The following is a 17,737-nucleotide window of genomic DNA, read 5'->3' as shown; positions in this document are numbered from 1 at the left end:
GAATGAATTATCAATGATCGTTGATCATGATGTCGCTGGAACGGAAGACTATTTTTATTTATATTTATTGGCATTTGGTTAACACATGATCTTTTTAATCTCTAATTTAACACACAAAAGACATTATCATTCATTAATGTTAGATGACAATCATAAGTTATTTTAGAAAAGCAAACTTTTTATCATAACATAACGAATATATTGAAATGAAATTGGTACAAGTAACCACCAAGTAAAGCTCAACTCCATCTACGTTCTCATCGCTCGCTCAGAAATACTTCGAATCTTGTAATGCATCCTAACCTAATATACTACACTATATCTAATCTGTTCGGTACTATCCGGTTTATATATGATTGTACACTTTTAAAACTTTCGTAAGTCCTTGTCGATCATCGCTGCTGTAATTCTAATACTAAATTCTACACCTACTCATAACAACACTATACAGAAGACCAAATAACTGCTGTAAACATGTGAATAGAAAGTAACATAAAGGTCAAGCGAGTAAGATACAGATTTCTACTCTCAAAACTCTCTGAGCAGTTGTATCTGCTGCTAACCACAATTGTCCGTCTCTTAGGTTATACAAATCATCCGAAGCTGCTCCATTCCAACATCCGCCACATGTGAAAAAAAAAGCAGGTGATAAAATGGATGCTGATATGAAAATTCTGCCTTCCGAAATTTGCTCTTCGGAGAAGAACGCAGTTAGTACTTTTGACTGTAGCGCGGATGCCAAAATGAGAGATATATAAAAGCCAAAGACGGAACTGAAAAAGATCTGGAGACGCTCGATAGATGAAAAGCCGATAGACCTAACAGAATGTCAGTTAGATTATTTATAGAACATGCGGAAGAACTGGCTCCTCTTTTAGCGACAGTCATTCAAGGTCGCTGAAACTACAACGCATTTCGCGTTACGGAAAGATGATCAAGCGGTTACAGTCCTTAAGAAGGGTCACAGAATAAAAGCGCCGAACGAAATATGTGCTTTACTGGCGTTAGTTTCCTGTAGGGTTATGTAACACTTTATGTTTCCACTTGATGACTGTTTTACCGACTCAAGAACAGAGCTGTGAGAACCAATACTCATTCATCGCCAAGCATTTTCATGCTGTATCTGATTGCACTAGGTCTACAGCTGAGAAATTGCTTTTGTATATGCGAGAAACCCATCCGGCAGCTACAGATGACCACTTCCGAATTTTTGCGGCTCCATTATCAATGCTCCTTGCAAGGCGTTAAAATTGTCTTCACAGTACATATAAGAATTACTAATATATGCTCTGATAAGACAAAGCATTATGAAAACTAAACTAAACTCCGTCCTAACAGGTCTCGAGGTCCCAACAGTACCGACCAACCGCCATTCCATTCTAAGCCGTTAGGCGAAGGCATTATGACGATCTGATTAATAGCGCGTTGCTCGATTTTGAAACTCAGTAAAGCGGGGGTTCTTCGTGGCACGGATTCGAAAAGTTCTTCGTAGGTTCTGGAAGATGGTTGGTTGGTTTAAAGGGAGGGGGGGGGGGGGGGGGGGAAGGGACCAAACTGCTACGTCATCGGTCCCAGTTCTGGAAGTACACTCCTGGAAATTGAAATAAGAATACCGTGAATTCATTGTCCCAGGAAGGGGAAACTTTATTGACACATTCCTGGGGTCAGATACATCACATGATCACACTGACAGAACCACAGGCACATAGACACAGGCAACAGAGCATGCACAATGTCGGCACTAGTACAGTGTATATCCACCTTTCGCAGCAATGCAGGCTGCTATTCTCCCATGGAGACGATCGTAGAGATGCTGGATGTAGTCCTGTGGAACAGCTTGCCATGCCATTTCCACCTGGCGCCTCAGTTGGACCAGCGTTCGTGCTGGACGTGCAGACCGCGTGAGACGACGCTTCATCCAGTCCCAAACATGCTCAATGGGGGACAGATCCGGAGATCTTGCTGGCCAGGATAGTTGACGTACACCTTCTAGAGCACGTTGGGTGGCACGGGATACATGCGGACGTGCATTGTCCTGTTGGAACAGCAAGTTCCCTTGCCGGTCTAGGAATGGTAGAACGATGGGTTAGATGACGGTTTGGATGTACCGTGCACTATTCAGTGTCCCCTCGACAATCACCAGTGGTGTACGGCCAGTGTAGGAGATCGCTCCCCACACCATGATGCCGGGTGTTGGCCCTGTGTGCCTCGGTCGTATGCAGTCCTGATTGTGGCGCTCACCTGCACGGCGCCAAACACGCATACAACCATCATTGGCACCAAGGCAGAAGCGACTCTCATCGCTGAAGACGACACGTCTCCATTCGTCCCTCCATTCACGCCTGTTGCGACACCACTGGAGGCGGGCTGCACGATGTTGGGGCGTAAGCGGAAGACGGCCTAACGGTGTGCGGGACCGTAGCCCAACTTCATGGAGACGGTTGCGAATGGTCCTCGCCGATACCCCAGGAGCAACAGTGTCCCTAATTTGCTGGGAAGTGGCGGTGCGGTCCCCTACGGCACTGCGTAGGATCCTACGGTCTTGGCGTGCATCCGTGCGTCGCTGCGGTCCGGTCCCAGGTCGACGGGCACGTGCACCTTCCGCCGACCACTGGCGACAACATCGATGTACTGTGGAGACCTCACGCCCCACGTGTTGAGCAATTCGGCGGTACGTCCACCCGGCCTCCCGCATGCCCACTATACGCCCTCGCTCAAAGTCCGTCAACTGCACATACGGTTCACGTCCACGCTGTCGCGGCATGCTACCAGTGTTAAAGACTGCGATGGAGCTCCGTATGCCACGGCAAACAGGCTGACACTGACGGCGGCGGTGAACAAATGCTGCGCATCTAGCGCCATTCGACGGCCAACACCGCGGTTCCTGGTGTGTCCGCTGTGCCGTGCGTGTGATCATTGCTTGTACAGCCCTCTCGCAGTGTCCGGAGCAAGTATGGTGGGTCTGACACACCGGTGTCAATGTGTTCTTTTTTCCGTTTCCAGGAGTGTATGTGGCACTAGACGCCTTCTTCCCGTAAATTATGGGTCTGTGGTTTTAGGAAGCGGAACAGGAGCCCCATAGATGTGTTCCATCGACGTCAGATCAATCGAAATTGATAGTCAAGACATCAGTACTTGGGCACGATTATGGCTTTGTGACACGTACAATTTTCCTGCTGGAAGGTGTCATGGTCGTTGGGGAAGACATCAAGCATGAAGGAATGCAGGTAGTCCGCAACGAAGTTCACACAGCGCACAGCTGTCAAGGTGTTTTCGCTTGTCAGCATATGTTACATGGATGCCCAGGTGAATGTTCCATGTAGCATAATTCTGCATCCACCGGCCTGTGTCCGTGATGCTATGCAAGTTTCGAGCAGCCGTTGGGCTCAATGATGGCGTATGCAGACATGACCATTCCGTGTAACAAGTAAGAAGTGATTCATTCAACCAGGCAACACTGGTCCATTGATCTACAGTACACACTCAGTGTTCCCCGGGCCACTACACTCGTATGGGCAAAAATATGGAAACACTAAAAACACAACACATTGCCACGTATAAGGCGGAGTAGGAAAACCGTTGGCATCCAAAACAGCTTCCAGTCTTCACAAAGTGGATCCAAGGCCTTGTACGATTTTCAAGGCAGTGTACAACCATTCTTCCTGCGAAACAGTGGCGAGTTCAGTTACAACGATGGAGGTGGATATCAACGTTTTTTCCAAAGTGGCCCACGAAGCATCAATAATAATGAGATCTGGTAACTGTGGCGGCCAAGCGAGATAGCATATTTCATTCTCGTTCTCACAAATCCAGTACTGGACAGCGCTAGCTATGTGACAGGGGCCCTGTCGTCTTGGGATGCTGCAGAACCGTTGGGGAACAAACTTTTGGACCATCGGATGGACCAGATCAGTGAAATTGCCACATAACCTTTGGCAGTAAAGAGACTGTGCAGAGCAACTGTGGAACACCCGGAATACTACTATATCATCACCGAAGCCCGACATGTCTCACTCTTGGAAGCAATCTGCATCTTAGGCTTGGGACGGCGTACGCCAGACTTAAACTCAATTGTAAGTAGGGAATAGTGTGAAACAAGAATCATCGGCCCAAATTATTTGCTTCCACCATTGCTCCATAGTGCATTTTATGACTTCGGCACCACATTGGCCGGCCGCTGTGGCCGAGTGGTTCTGGGCCCTTCAGTTTGGAACCGCGTGACCGCTACGGTCGCAGGTCCGAATCCTGCCTCGGGCATGGATGTGTGTGATGTCCTTAGTTAAGTTAGGTTTAAATAGTTCCAGATGACTGATGGTCTCAAATATTAAGTACCATAGTGTTCAGAGACAATTGAACCGGCATCACATTTTTCCTGTTACTGTCATTTGCATCACTGATGAGAGGCATTGGAATTACAGCTTGTTCCGCAATTTTTAACTTATTGAGCTCCCTTTGTGTTGTTTCAGTGCTGACAGGGCTTGCGAAGCTCACTTCTGCAATGACTTCTGCAGCTGTCATATTTTTCGTGACACTCCTCTAAAACGACCTTCTTTCACAGTCACTAAACACGCGTTGTCGTCCGTGTTGTGACTTAGCGGATGACGTTTTTCTGATTTCCCTGAATGGAGCGTGAATCTTTGATAAGGTTGCTCTTGAAACACCAAACACTTCGGATCCCCTGGTTGCGCCAACACCCACCATACGAGCTCCAACAATTTGACCTCTTTCTAATTCACTTAGCTCCGGCATAGTGCACTCACAGCTAAACGGAACACTGCTCTGACTATGAGTGGCTCTTGTAACACACTGATGGCGTAGCACAAGTGCGGTTCGTAGTCGGATACGGTAGCACCACCTGCGAGCTTGGGTCTCATCTACATTTTTGTTTAAACATGCCTTTCCCGATGTGTTTCCATATTTTCGTCCAGCCCCTGTAACTGACGATGTCTAACACGTTTGTGTCGTCCTTTGCGGAGCCGCATATTCAACGATGTGCGCAAAACGGTGTACCCTGAAAAACTTTCGGCTGCACTAGCATCGTACAAGCTCGTGCTGAAAAGTACGCCTCCGAATTTTTTATGAGAAAACTCTTAAAGCGTTTTGAATAAAATAAAGTTTATTAACATTTATTCTTCATGTCAATGTATTTGGAGCCGCCTGCAACAAGAGGGTCCGAATTGCACCCTGTAACATGGCGATGTGTAACGTAACAATGTCGGTCCGTGACGAAAGCTTTCTGCAGTTAAGTTTCGTATTCGAATAGTTGTTTTGCATATGAAGCATTCTCTCCCTCAGTGTAACAATGCTAGGCCACCCCCGAGTGCTGCGACATCTACAACAATCCGACGGCGCTTTGGGTTCACTGTAATCGATCATCCTTTATACAGTCCTGACTTGGTCCTAATCGTTTTTAATTTGATTCCATAACCTAAAGAGCACCTTTGAGTGGTGAAGTGGTGCAGGCAAACGTGAGATTGTGTCTCCATAATTGATCCCTCACGGGGAGAAATGTGTTCGTCTCCGGGGGAAATATGTATATAGAGACGCGCCCGTCCGATTAGCCATGCGGTCTAACGCACTGCATCCCGAACTGGAAGGTGTGCCGGTCCCCGTTTCGAATCTGTCCGGCGGATGTGTCGAGGTCCGGTGTGCCGGCCAACCAGTGGTTGATTTTTAAGGCGGTTTTCCGTCTGCCTCGGCAATGCGGACTGATTCACCTTCTTCCGCCTCAGTTACACTATGTCGGCGATAGTTGCGCAAACACTGTCTCCACGTACGCGTACGCCATAATTACCCTACCACGCAAACGTTGGGGTTACACTCGTCTTGGATGAGGCATTCTACTGGGGGCTGAACCGCACAAAAACCCTGGGTTCGGTGTGGGGCGGCGGTGGGGTGAGTGGACTGCTGTAGCCTGCTGTGGTGTTGTGTACCACTGAGGGCTACGGCGGGGACGAAACCTCTCCGTCGTTTCTAGGTCCCCAGTTCACTACAATACAATACAATACAATGTAGAAGGACGAAGAATGTTAGTAAAGTTTATTTTACTTAACAAGCTGTAAGAGTTGTCATACACTAAAGCGCCAACGAGACAGCTAAAGGTAAGCGTGTTCAAATACAGAGATATATAAACAGGCAGAATCCGGCACTGCGGTCGGCAACGCCTTTACAAGACAAGTGACTGGCCCAGTTGTTAGATCGGTTACTGCTGCCGCAATGGCAGGTTATCAAGAATTAAATGAGTTTGAACGTGGTGTTACAGTCGGCGCACGAACGATGGGATACAGCGTCTCAGAAGTAGCGATGAAGTGGGAATTTTCCAGCACGACCATTTGACGAGTGTACCGTGAATATCACGAATACAGTAAAACATCGCTGCGGCCGGAACAAGATCCTGCAAGAACGAGACGAACGACGACTGAAGAGAATCGTTCAACGTGACAGAGGTGCAACCGTTCCGCAAAATTGCTGCAGATTTCCATACTTGGCCATCAACAAGTGTCAGCGTTCGAAACATTCAGCAAAACATCATGGGCTATCGGAGCCGAAAGATCACTTGATGACAAAGCTTTACGCCTCGCCTGGGCCCTTCAACACCGAAATTGGGCTGTTGCCTGGTCGGTCGAACCCCCGTTTCAAATTGTATCGAGCGGGTGGACGTGTACGGATATGGAGACAACCTCATGGAACCATGGACCCAGCATGTCAGCAGGGACTATTCAAACTGATGAAGGCTCTGTAATGGTGTGAGGCGTGTGGAGTTGGAGTGATGTGGGACCCCTGGTACTTCTAGATACGACTCTGTCAGGTGACACGTACGTAAGCACCCTGTCAGTTCACGTGCATCCATTGTGCATTGCGTCGGACTTGTGCAATTCCAGCAGGACAATGTTACACCGGAAACGTCCAGAATTGCCACAGAGGAACACTCTTTTGAGTTTAAACACTTCCCCTAGCCACCAGTCCCCCGAGGTATGAACATTATTGTGCAAGTCTGGGATGCCTTGCAACATTCTGTTGAGAAGATATCTCGACACCGTCGCACTCTTACGGGCTTAGGGACAACGCTGCAGGATTCATGGCGTCAATTCCCTCTAGCACTATTTCAGAAATTAGTCGAGTCCATGCCACGTGGTGTGGGACACTTCTGGGTGCTCGCGGTCCTACATGGTATTAGACAGGTGTATCAGATTCTGTGGCTCTTCAGTGTATAAAAGATTCGTAGGCGTTACTTTTCTGCAGGTCCTCGCATAAGAAGACGGCAGCTACGGAACTGAGTTGAATGTCGCACTCGCGAACCCTGTTAGGTACAAAACAAGACGAAGGGAGCTCCACAAGCAGGGGGAGGTTGAATTGCAAAACTACTCATCAGTTATGCAACTGCCCGCAATAGTAAAAGATGGCGCCGAAGTCATATAACCTGCGCTATGTTGTTATGGAAGAAGGCCATTTGGTCGGATGAGTCTTTGATCACGCTGTTAACAATTTCTGGCTGAAATTAAGACCGAAGAGTGAAAGATGCCGGGGCTTCGGTGATGAACTGGGTAGCCATGTTGTAGTATTCCAAGAGCCCCACGGTTATTCTACAAGGTGTCGTTACTGCCAGGGACTACACATCACCAACTATTCTGCTTTGCTGAGTGGACAAGCCTTCGAACTCCACTTTTTGTGATGATAAGTGGAAGTCCACCTTTTCGCCTACTCGTGGTTCCACCGTGATTCAGCCACTTCACAAACGTTCTCACGACTGCAGAACGCGGACAACTGACCAGTCTCTCCTAGCTGTTTGTTCTCTGCCGTTTGCCAGAGTCGCTTATGAGAGTGGAGCTCCCCGTTTGCGAATCATATGGTCGCTAGAGTGATTCCCCAATGATCTCTGCCTCGATTAAACGCTTTGTTCACCGCAATACCACCAAGTGGGATTCAGTCTCACCGACGACAGTAGTAAAAATATTTAGGCTAATCAGCGTAAATACAGATAGAGAGTATTGTCAATCACAGTTCTATATGTGAACCGGTGCCAAAGACTTTGAAAGTTGCCTCTTCATTGTTTTAAAAACTTATTGTGTTATCTACAATAATATGAATTGCCTAAAAATGATGTTTGATTCTTAATAGATGTACAGCGGTAAGTGAGTGCTAAGTTATTCTAAGAGCAAAACTGTCCCTGTCAATTTCAGTTACGCGAACTCCTTTTGTGCGTAGTTCCTGGTTCGTACAGGGAGAAACAGAGACTATGGCTTATTACTTGTCATAGAGTAGGAAGACGCATCTGAAATCGGAGGAATTACGGTGGAACAACGCAAACAGTACCAAAATAAAAACCGAAATTTCTAATTGAAATGGCGCTTGCTTCTCTAGATTAACGTGCTCGTACACAATTAGACACAGACAGAGAGAGAGAGAGAGAGAGAGAGAGAGAGAGACGGAGAGAGAGTGAGAGAGAGAGAGAGAGAGAGAGCGAGAGAGAGAGAGAGATGAAGTGTCACCAATTCGTCACCTGTCTCTCTCCTTTATAACACATTCTTTTACTACTGTTATCTGAAAAGTGGAAATGCTGGAGCATTTTCACGTGGAGAAACTCTTTCTGCAGCTGACACTCCATCGAAAAATAGCCACAGAAACAAGCTGTAGGGCAGGTATTCGAGGTATCACACTGCACGTTTTGCTGACAGTCACTCGTTGATCTTAGCGTTCTCCTCAGTTTGAAGGCTGGTTCCATGTAGCTCTCCACGCTACTCTACGTTGAGCGAGTCTCATCTCTAAGTAAGATTGAGCTACATGTTTTTAGATGTTTTACGGGAGATATAGGAAAGACGTTTACGAGAAGGGTGCGAAGTTTTTCTAACATAATGTTACGTTTTTATGTCGGGTGTTTTATTTTCGTGCAGCATTCTGCCTATTGTAGTTGCTTATGTTACATCTGATTTATGAATTTTTTTGTTTTTACTTTTGTCCTTTACTTCCTAACTTTATTTGTTAATCTTTTTAATGATTTACTATCACAGTTTCCTTCCTGTTAGAAGAGTGTTGTGTAATAGTGCGTAGCCGATAATCGTACTCATACAGTAGATGGATCTTGAGATAAGCATGACTGCTTCCGACTGTAGTTGACCTGTTCTGAATCCTGTACGTAACAACCAGGAATAAGAACACAGGAGCCATTTGAGCTATGGAATGCGTGATTGTGAGAAAAGAATAGAGGCTTGTTACATGTAATTTTCCTCAGACAGAAAATAAGAAGGTAAGCTTACTGTTATTACTGATAATACTCTTATCTGAGTATATTGTTAAAACCTGTAATTCACTGTATCACTCCACGGATGTGATGTCTACATGTAGCAGTTTAACTTATGAATCTGATCGAGTTAGTAGGATGGCAGTCTGGGTAACAGTACGCTGAAAGACAAGAGGTGCGCTCCTTCGTGGAAAAGAATTCAGAAGAAGCTGAAATAAAGCGATATCGGACGTTTCCAGAATTTCTGAACTACATCAGGACCTCTACTCTGAGAACCAATGTCTGCAGAGATTAAGTCTCAAGGTACGAGTTATTTGGGTTTTTCACATGTGAGGTGTGCGAAGAATGACTTTTTACGTGCCTCCCTACGGGAACGATGCGTAGGGGGTTGTAGTGTATTCCTAGAGTCGTGATATTGTCGAGGACGATGATTACGATAACTAGCTTACTGGCGCATTGAAATCACTACCTACAAGCATAGAGAACTTACTGAGATATATTTCATCTGTGGAGAAATAGGTGAAGACAAAGTATTGTGGTACATATGTGTTGGTTGGTCTGTGTTTATGATGGTTGTGTACCCAAAAAATGAATGAAACATGAAAATGAAACTATATTACACATTCCATGTTGCTATTTCAATACATTTCCCTATTCTAATATCCTAACAGAAGTTCGTAAATAATTTAATTACTGATTATTTTCATTCAAGTATCTACACTAATAATAAAACTGCAAAACAACTGTGTCAGGCTGTTTGCTTGTTTGAACACGCTAATCTCCAAAACTCCTACATGAATTGTGATGGGGGTTTTCAAAGGTAACTTAAGCGTAGCTTGTGGCAGCGTATAGGCTTTATTTCATCACAACCAGATTACAGGAAAAAAGATATTCATACATATTATAACAATAATGTAGGTATGTACATTCTACATATCCTCAGAAGCCACTGCACCAATTTCAACCAAACTTGGTATACAAATCACTTACGGTCCAGAGACAATAGATGTGAAGTTAAGAATGAACAAGCTATCTATCAAAGGGGTACGGGTTGGGAGGGGGGGGCGGAGAAGGGGGATCGGGAATGAGAAAGAAGTGCGACCCACAATGAGCGAATGCCCAAATCTTATTCCTTATTTGAGAATGAGAGTACTTAGTGACTGTCAACAAACTTTACACATAATTTCAAACCTGTAAGAAATTTCTCTCTCTGACAACCCCCTTGAAGTTATGAAAGGAAGAAGATTTATCTCTTACTATATTTTCGCTGTTTGTGTAGTAAAACTGCCGCATCAGGCATGACATTTCAATTTATCACTTACTTAATACTAACTGTATTCGTGACACAAGTTGCACAAAGTATTCAACTACACCAATGAATCTACCTGCAAAATTATATCATTGTACGACGCATTGTTCAGGTGAGACACTGAAGAGCCAAAGAAACTGGTACACCTGTAGGGCCCCAGCGAGCGTGCAGAAGTGTCGCAACACGACGTGGCATGGACTCGACTAATGTCTGAAGTAGTGCTGGAGGGAATTGACACCATGAATCCTGCAGGGCTGTCCATAAATACGTAAGAGTACTAGGTGGTAGATATATCTTCTGAAAAGCACGTTGCAAGGCATCCCAGATATGCTGAATAATATTCATGTCTGGGGAGTTTGGTGGCCAGCGGATGTGTTTAGATTCAGAAGAGTGTTCCTGAAGCCACTCTGTACAAATTTTGAGCATGTTGGGTGTCGCATTGTCCTGCTGGAATTGTACAAGTCCGTCGGAATGCACAATGGACACGAATGGATGCAGGTGATCAGGCAGGATGCTTATGTACGTGTCACCTATTAGAGTCGTATCTCGACGTATCAGGGGTCCCATATCACACCAACTGCACACGCCCCACACCATTACAGAGCCTCCACCAGCTTGAACAGTCCCGTGCTGACATGCAGGTTCCATGAATTCATGAGGTTGTCTCCAAACGCTCGATGCAATTTGAAACGAGACTCGTCCGACCAGGCAACATGTTTCCGGTAATCAACAGTCCAATGTCGGTGTTGCCGGGCCCAGGCGAGGCGTAAAGTACAGTTATCAAGGGTACACGAGTGGGCCTTCGGCTCAGAGAGCCGACAGCGATGATGTTCTGTTGAATGGTTCGCATGCTGACACTTGTTGATGGCTCAGCATTGGAATCTACACAGTTTGCGGAAGGGCTGCACTTCTGCCGCGTTGAACAATTCTCCTCAATTGATGTTGGTCCCATTCTTGCAGGATCTCTTTCCGGTCGCAGCGGTGTCGGAGATTTGATGTTTTACCAGATTCCTGATATTCACGATATACTCGTAAATGGTCGTACGGGAAACTCCCCACTTAATCGTTATTTCGGAGATGCTGCATCCCATCGCTCGTGCGTCGACTATAACACCACGTTCAAACTCAGTTAAATCTTGATAACCCGCCATTTTATCACCAGTAACCGATCTAACAACTGCATCAGACTCCTCTTACTTCATACAGGCGTTGCCGACCGCAACGGTGTATCCTGCCTGTTTACACATCTCTGTATGTGAATACGCATGCCTATACCAGTTTCTTTGGCTCTTCAGTGCATGATGTCATAAACACGGATATGCGTGAACAAATGCCACATCGTGAATGAAGTTTAAATTTATTATTTCTCTGCCATTAACTCTATTCTCAACACATTTTGAAGACAGTTATCAACATAGGCCAATAAATGTGCCCACAAGACTAAATTATTGTACTACACATTGTTCAGCAGATACGACGTCTTAAACATTGAGCTGTGTGAAAGCGAAACTGCAGGGCGAAATTAGCTACAGATACACGTGAAATATACGTACATTAAGTCATATGTGCGTATATGGGCAAAGACGTGGATAAAAAAACTCCTCCTAAGACCCTGGATGGTTTTGAAACACACTAGGTATACATATCACTTACATAGGGAAAGAAAAATAAGAGGGTAACAGCCATCAACTTCCTATTGGGGCGGGGGTGATAATGTGGAGAGAGAAGGAGGAAGAGGAGATGAACAGAGAGGGGGAAGGAGGAAATGGATTCATATAGTGGGAAGAGGAGAAAGCGAGAGAGAGAGAAGACGAGAGAGAAGTGGGCAGAAGAAGGTAAGAGGTGGAGATGAACACAGAAATGGGGAGGAGGAGGCGGAAAGAGGGGGAGGAGTAGATGAACAGAGAGGTCCGAAGGAACAGGCACTGCGGCGGTTACAGCCGATAAGAAATGTGTGAAATGTATTCGCGGTTGCGAATACGAACAACTATCAGCTGTACAATGGAATTACGACAACGAAAGTTTGTGTCGGAGTGGGTCTCGAAACCCGATTTCTGGCTTTCATGTCAGTGGGCGCCGTAACCGCTTTGATTATCCGTGTATGACTCACAGCCAGACCAACAACATGTAAATTATTATTACGGTCTACATAACGTGAAGTGGTGATTTCTCGCACTGATAACGCTAATGTGTCTCTATGTGTTTCATAGTGACGATTTTCACAGCACTGAGCGTCACGACTATGTTTGTTATAGTTAGACTGTTGGTCTAAGACGAGACGTTCCGCAGGCGCAACACCTGTGCGAAATATGTTGCAAGACGGAACTCTGACTTTTGCAGGGGGAATACACGAATGGTACTGATCTGTTTAAAACTGTGGAGAACTGAGAATTTAACAGTGAGCAGGGAAGAAGTTTTATAAAGACAATACTTTTCTCATTGCAATCCAAAAACGATATGAATGGTGAAAACTCCTTTTTATGTTAGTGAATCCTGCCCAATATAAATTTTGATAGAGTCACATGTTATTTCCTTAAGACGTGCGTCTCAGGAACAGGGTTAAGTTAATAGTTACGTTAAATATCGCTCATCCATAATGAAAACAGGTTTTCTTGATCACCAGTGTAAGTTGTTTGAGTAAATTTTGGTAGATTACAGTTCAATAAATTGCATTTGTTATGCGGAATAAATATAAGAAAAGAAACTGCCTGCAGACTGGCCAATTTTGAGTGCCTTTCTGCGGTCCAATGACTGAGACTTTTGGTCTACCGAGTTCTGCCACTTGCTTTCCAAAGCCTATAGAGGCTAGAGGGGGTGTTCTCAGTGTTGTCCGAGAATGTGAGGATTTCGTGAAGTGGCTTCGTTTGGAATTTTACTAGCAGTGTTTCTGATACAGATTTCCTACTGTCAATGGCCTTGTCCTTTAAAGAAACACGTAAGGTTAATGAATGTCTTTGTGTGGCTATTCATAGTCCTGCGATGTTCTTGTAACTTTACGATTTACACGCTGTTACGTAAACATAATGAATAAAATGTTAAATACATATTCTTCATTTACGTGAGCGAATATTCTGATGGTCGGCTATCTTACAGACAGATATTGATCCTCTCCAATGTTGTTAGCATTAACAGCATGCCACTGAAACCAACAATAAGCACACTCTTCGTAGAATGTAACCTTAAATTTTTAGATGTGAGCTAAATCATTTTAAAAATTTACATTATAAGAAAGAGATTATAATCGTCATCATCGCGCGTTCTGTCTATTTGCACGTTCCTGCCATCATTGTCTTCGTCCGATTCTGTTCCAAACCGTTAATTCGTAGTCTGTTATCTTCTTCTTTCATTTCATCCCAGTTTTTTTATTTTTCTTCTTCCTATTATCTTCCGTCCTTCCACCATCTTGGATAACTGCTGTTCCAGTTCATTTTCCTCACGGTTTATGTTCAATTAACTCTTCTTTTCTTAACCAGCTTTAGGAGAATTCTTTGTTCTTTTATCCTTTTCGTACCTCCATTTTTCTTCACACCATCCATCCATTTTATTTGCTCCTTTCTCCTCCAGAAACACCACTCAAATGCTTCAATTCCGTCTCTTTCTCTCTTCATCTGTGTCAATCTTTCACAGCCGTACAGTAAAACACTATTCAAGAAGCATTTAACCAATCTTTATCTTTACTCCAGCATCATATTGCTGAATAAAAAGTGCTTATTTATCAGGAAAGATTGCTTTGCCGTTGATATTCTTGATCTTATTTCTTTTTCACTCATCCAGTTCTCAGTTAGCATGCCGCATGCGCAACCTGTTGAATTTCACATTTTGTATTTTCACTTTTATATCTTCTTGTCATGTACCCTCGTCATCCTAGTATTCTGTTTGTCGATTTTCATTCTGTACTCTCGTAATACATCTTCAAGTCTATATATTCTTTGAAGAGATATTGCTTTATCTCAAGGCAGTACCACGACAACAGCAAGTATGATGCAGTTTATCTTCCGGCCTTATGTGATTAATCCTTCCCTACCTGTTTCTACCGTCTTCATCAACAACTCGCCGATTTATTTGGTTAAGAGAGTAGGCGAAAGACAAGAGCCTTGTCTACTCTTCTTCCTATTTCGGACCAAACTGTCATACCATTTATTAGTTTCGTGTTTACTTTCTGCCTGGTGTATAACTCATTAGCTGGTCTCCTGTCCTTTGTGTTCTCCTTTCGGAATTTTAGAACTTCCATCAATAAATATAACCGTTCAGTTGCACCTCGCCCTTACGTTCTCTTCCATTCTATGCACTAATATACAATTCAACACACTCAACAGAATTTTAGAAGCGTGAGAGATTATACTTATTGTTGTATATTCTGCGCATTTCTTGGTACCTGACTTTTAGGGATTTGAAATATCTCTGTACTGACTGCTCCTGGGTATGTCTTACAATCCAGTATTATGATACAATCTGGTATTATCATGAACGAGATTTTCACTCTGCAGCGGAGTGTGCGCTGATATGAAACTTCCTGGCAGATTAAAACTGTGTGCCCGACCGAGACTCGAACTCGGGACCTTTGCCTTTCGCGGGCAAGTGCTCTACCATATGAGCTACCGAACCACAGCTTACGCCCGGTCCTCACAGCTTTACTTCTGCCAGTATCTCGTCTCCTACCTTACAAACTTTACAGAAGCTCTCCTGCGAACCTTGCAGAACTAGCACTCCTGAAAGAAAGGATACTGCGGAGACATGGCTTAGCCACAGCCTGGGGGATGTTTCCAGAATGAGATTTTCACTCTGCAGCGGAGTGTGCGCTGATATGAAACTTCCTGGCAGATTAAAACTGTGTGCCCGACCGAGACTCGAACTCGGGACCTTTGCCATTCGCGGGCCATGTCTCCGTAATATACATTCTTTCAAGAGTGGTAGTTCTGCAAGGTTCGCAGGAGAGCTTCTGTAAAGTTTGGAAGGTAGGAGACGAGGTACTGGCAGAAGTAAATCTGTGAGAACGGGTGAGCAATGAGCTGGTTGTGTTTTACAATTATGTTTTCTAAATAGGTGTTGACTGTCAGATCCCGCTCTCTTCCAGGTAATTCATAATCTCCGAACACAATATTATGTGTGTTGTGGAAGTGACACGTTAATGATTGAACAGTGCATCTGAGTGCTGTAATACTTAGGGGCGTATATGATTTAGGTTCCGTAACTGAGGATCAATAAAGTAGAAAAACTTTGTAAGGGAGATTCCATCTCAAGTGGCCTAGGGCTCTCCACGCAGCCATGATTTCGTTTAAAGTTTTTGTGAGGCTATGCTGAACTATTAGACTAAGACATACAAATTGCCAGCTCATAGATTTTAATGCTTTGTCAACAGGAGCCCGTTAAGCGATAGTCTCTCGGCGATCTTTTAGTAATCTTGGCGAAGTTTGAAGAGCTGTGTTTTAGTGAATAAGTGTGGTACTGTCAGTGAACAGTTTGCATTGTACACATTCTGTTAGTTTTATATCATCTTCTTAATTTTTCACCTAACGGCACTTAAAATAATTTTGTCGCTACAAAATCTGTCCAACAGTATTCACTTAAGAAACAGCTATGGAATTAATTTGTACATTCAGGCAAAGAAATTTATTTAAATGATTCCTGCGCATCAAACGGGTGACAAAACGTTTTCCTTGTAGCAGTATTAGCGTTAAGAGGTCACTAATACAGATTTACTGTTCCCAAATATCCATGGTGTCTGTACTAATTTCTGCGCCCTCCTTTGTGGAACCTACTTTGTGCTTAACGAGGAGGGGTCGGGGTCCCAGACGTAACTGGTCGTCTAATTACATTTGCAGTTAGGGATGAAGCCACCCTGCTCCTATATAAGTCCCAACCGCGGCAGACGATATTAGTCAAACTTGGCAGCTCTTCTGTACACAGTGCTAGAATGGTTTCGGTAAGTAGAATCTTCAGCGCAATTACATGTGCCTTCCAAAATGATATTTCTGCTACCTGACGGGGTTCGACGCCGACTCTCTGTGGCTTGTGGTTGGGAGAAGTTGTCCCTATGCAGATAATTCGTAGTTGAGTATTAGTTTCTTAATGTCTGGATTCACAGCCTCGGCGTCGTTTCTGAATGATAAAGCCATTTTTAATGTCCGCCCTGGAGTGTCGAACTCCTTATACAACCTGATTTCAGTTGCGCCATGTATTACACCAGAATGAAAAATGCTCCTAACGCAGCACAAAAAAGGCAAATATGTCCTGGGCGGAGTTGGTGACACATTCACATCTTGACATATTCACGCTTTTTTACTTGTTATTGTTAGTAACCATGACGTACCCGTGTCGTATATCAACGATACATTATGTCATGTCGTATAACATGACACAGGCCATTATGTCATCCAAAATGGCATTTGTCACGTCGTACAATATGGCACAACAGGTTATTAAAGTTTAGAATGCATGCATCCCCATTCTGGGATATTTCCTATTATAGATGCACCACCACTCTCAGATACTTCCTATTGCAGATGCATCCCACTCTGTGGAAGCACAAAAATTTGTGTCTTATTTGTTCGTAGACCCAACATCTTAGATGTAGGAGAGGGTGGTTTTGGGAGAGAAATGGTCCATTTGGGAGAAAAAAAACAACCCCGCCGCCTTGAAATAAAAAAAATACACTACCAGAAATTTTATTATCCCAGAAAAACATTTTTAGCTACTACATATATGTTCTTCAGCCATATGATATTACGTATTGTTAACTATGGCTCACGGGTGTTCTGAATTTCGGAACAGGATCAGGGACTTTAGCGTATAAATTGCAAGATACAGATGTGCCAGTACGTCATTGCTTAAGAGAGCTCACTGCGCTGGAGAAGTTGGTTTAACTCGTAAAAAGAGCGAGTATGCCAGGATGTATTGATTTAAATGTTTTTGAAGTTGCCAAATGAGTCAAAAAGCTTAAATGGCTCTGACCACTATGGGACTTAACATCTATGGTCATCAGTCCCCTAGAACTTAGAACTACTTAAACCTAACTAACCTAAGGACATCACACAACACCCAGTCATCACGAGGCAGAGAAAATCGCTGACCCCGCCTGGAATCTAACCCTGGAACCCGGACGCGGGAAGCGAGAACGCTACCGCACGACCACGAGCTGCGGACCAAAAAGCTTACTTTTACTTTTTCACATCCCTGCCATTTCTTGTTCT

This window comes from Schistocerca serialis, chromosome 9 (genome assembly GCF_023864345.2).
Source record: "Schistocerca serialis cubense isolate TAMUIC-IGC-003099 chromosome 9, iqSchSeri2.2, whole genome shotgun sequence".
NCBI lineage: Eukaryota > Metazoa > Arthropoda > Insecta > Orthoptera > Acrididae > Schistocerca > Schistocerca serialis.
This window is presented reverse-complemented; position numbering follows the sequence as displayed.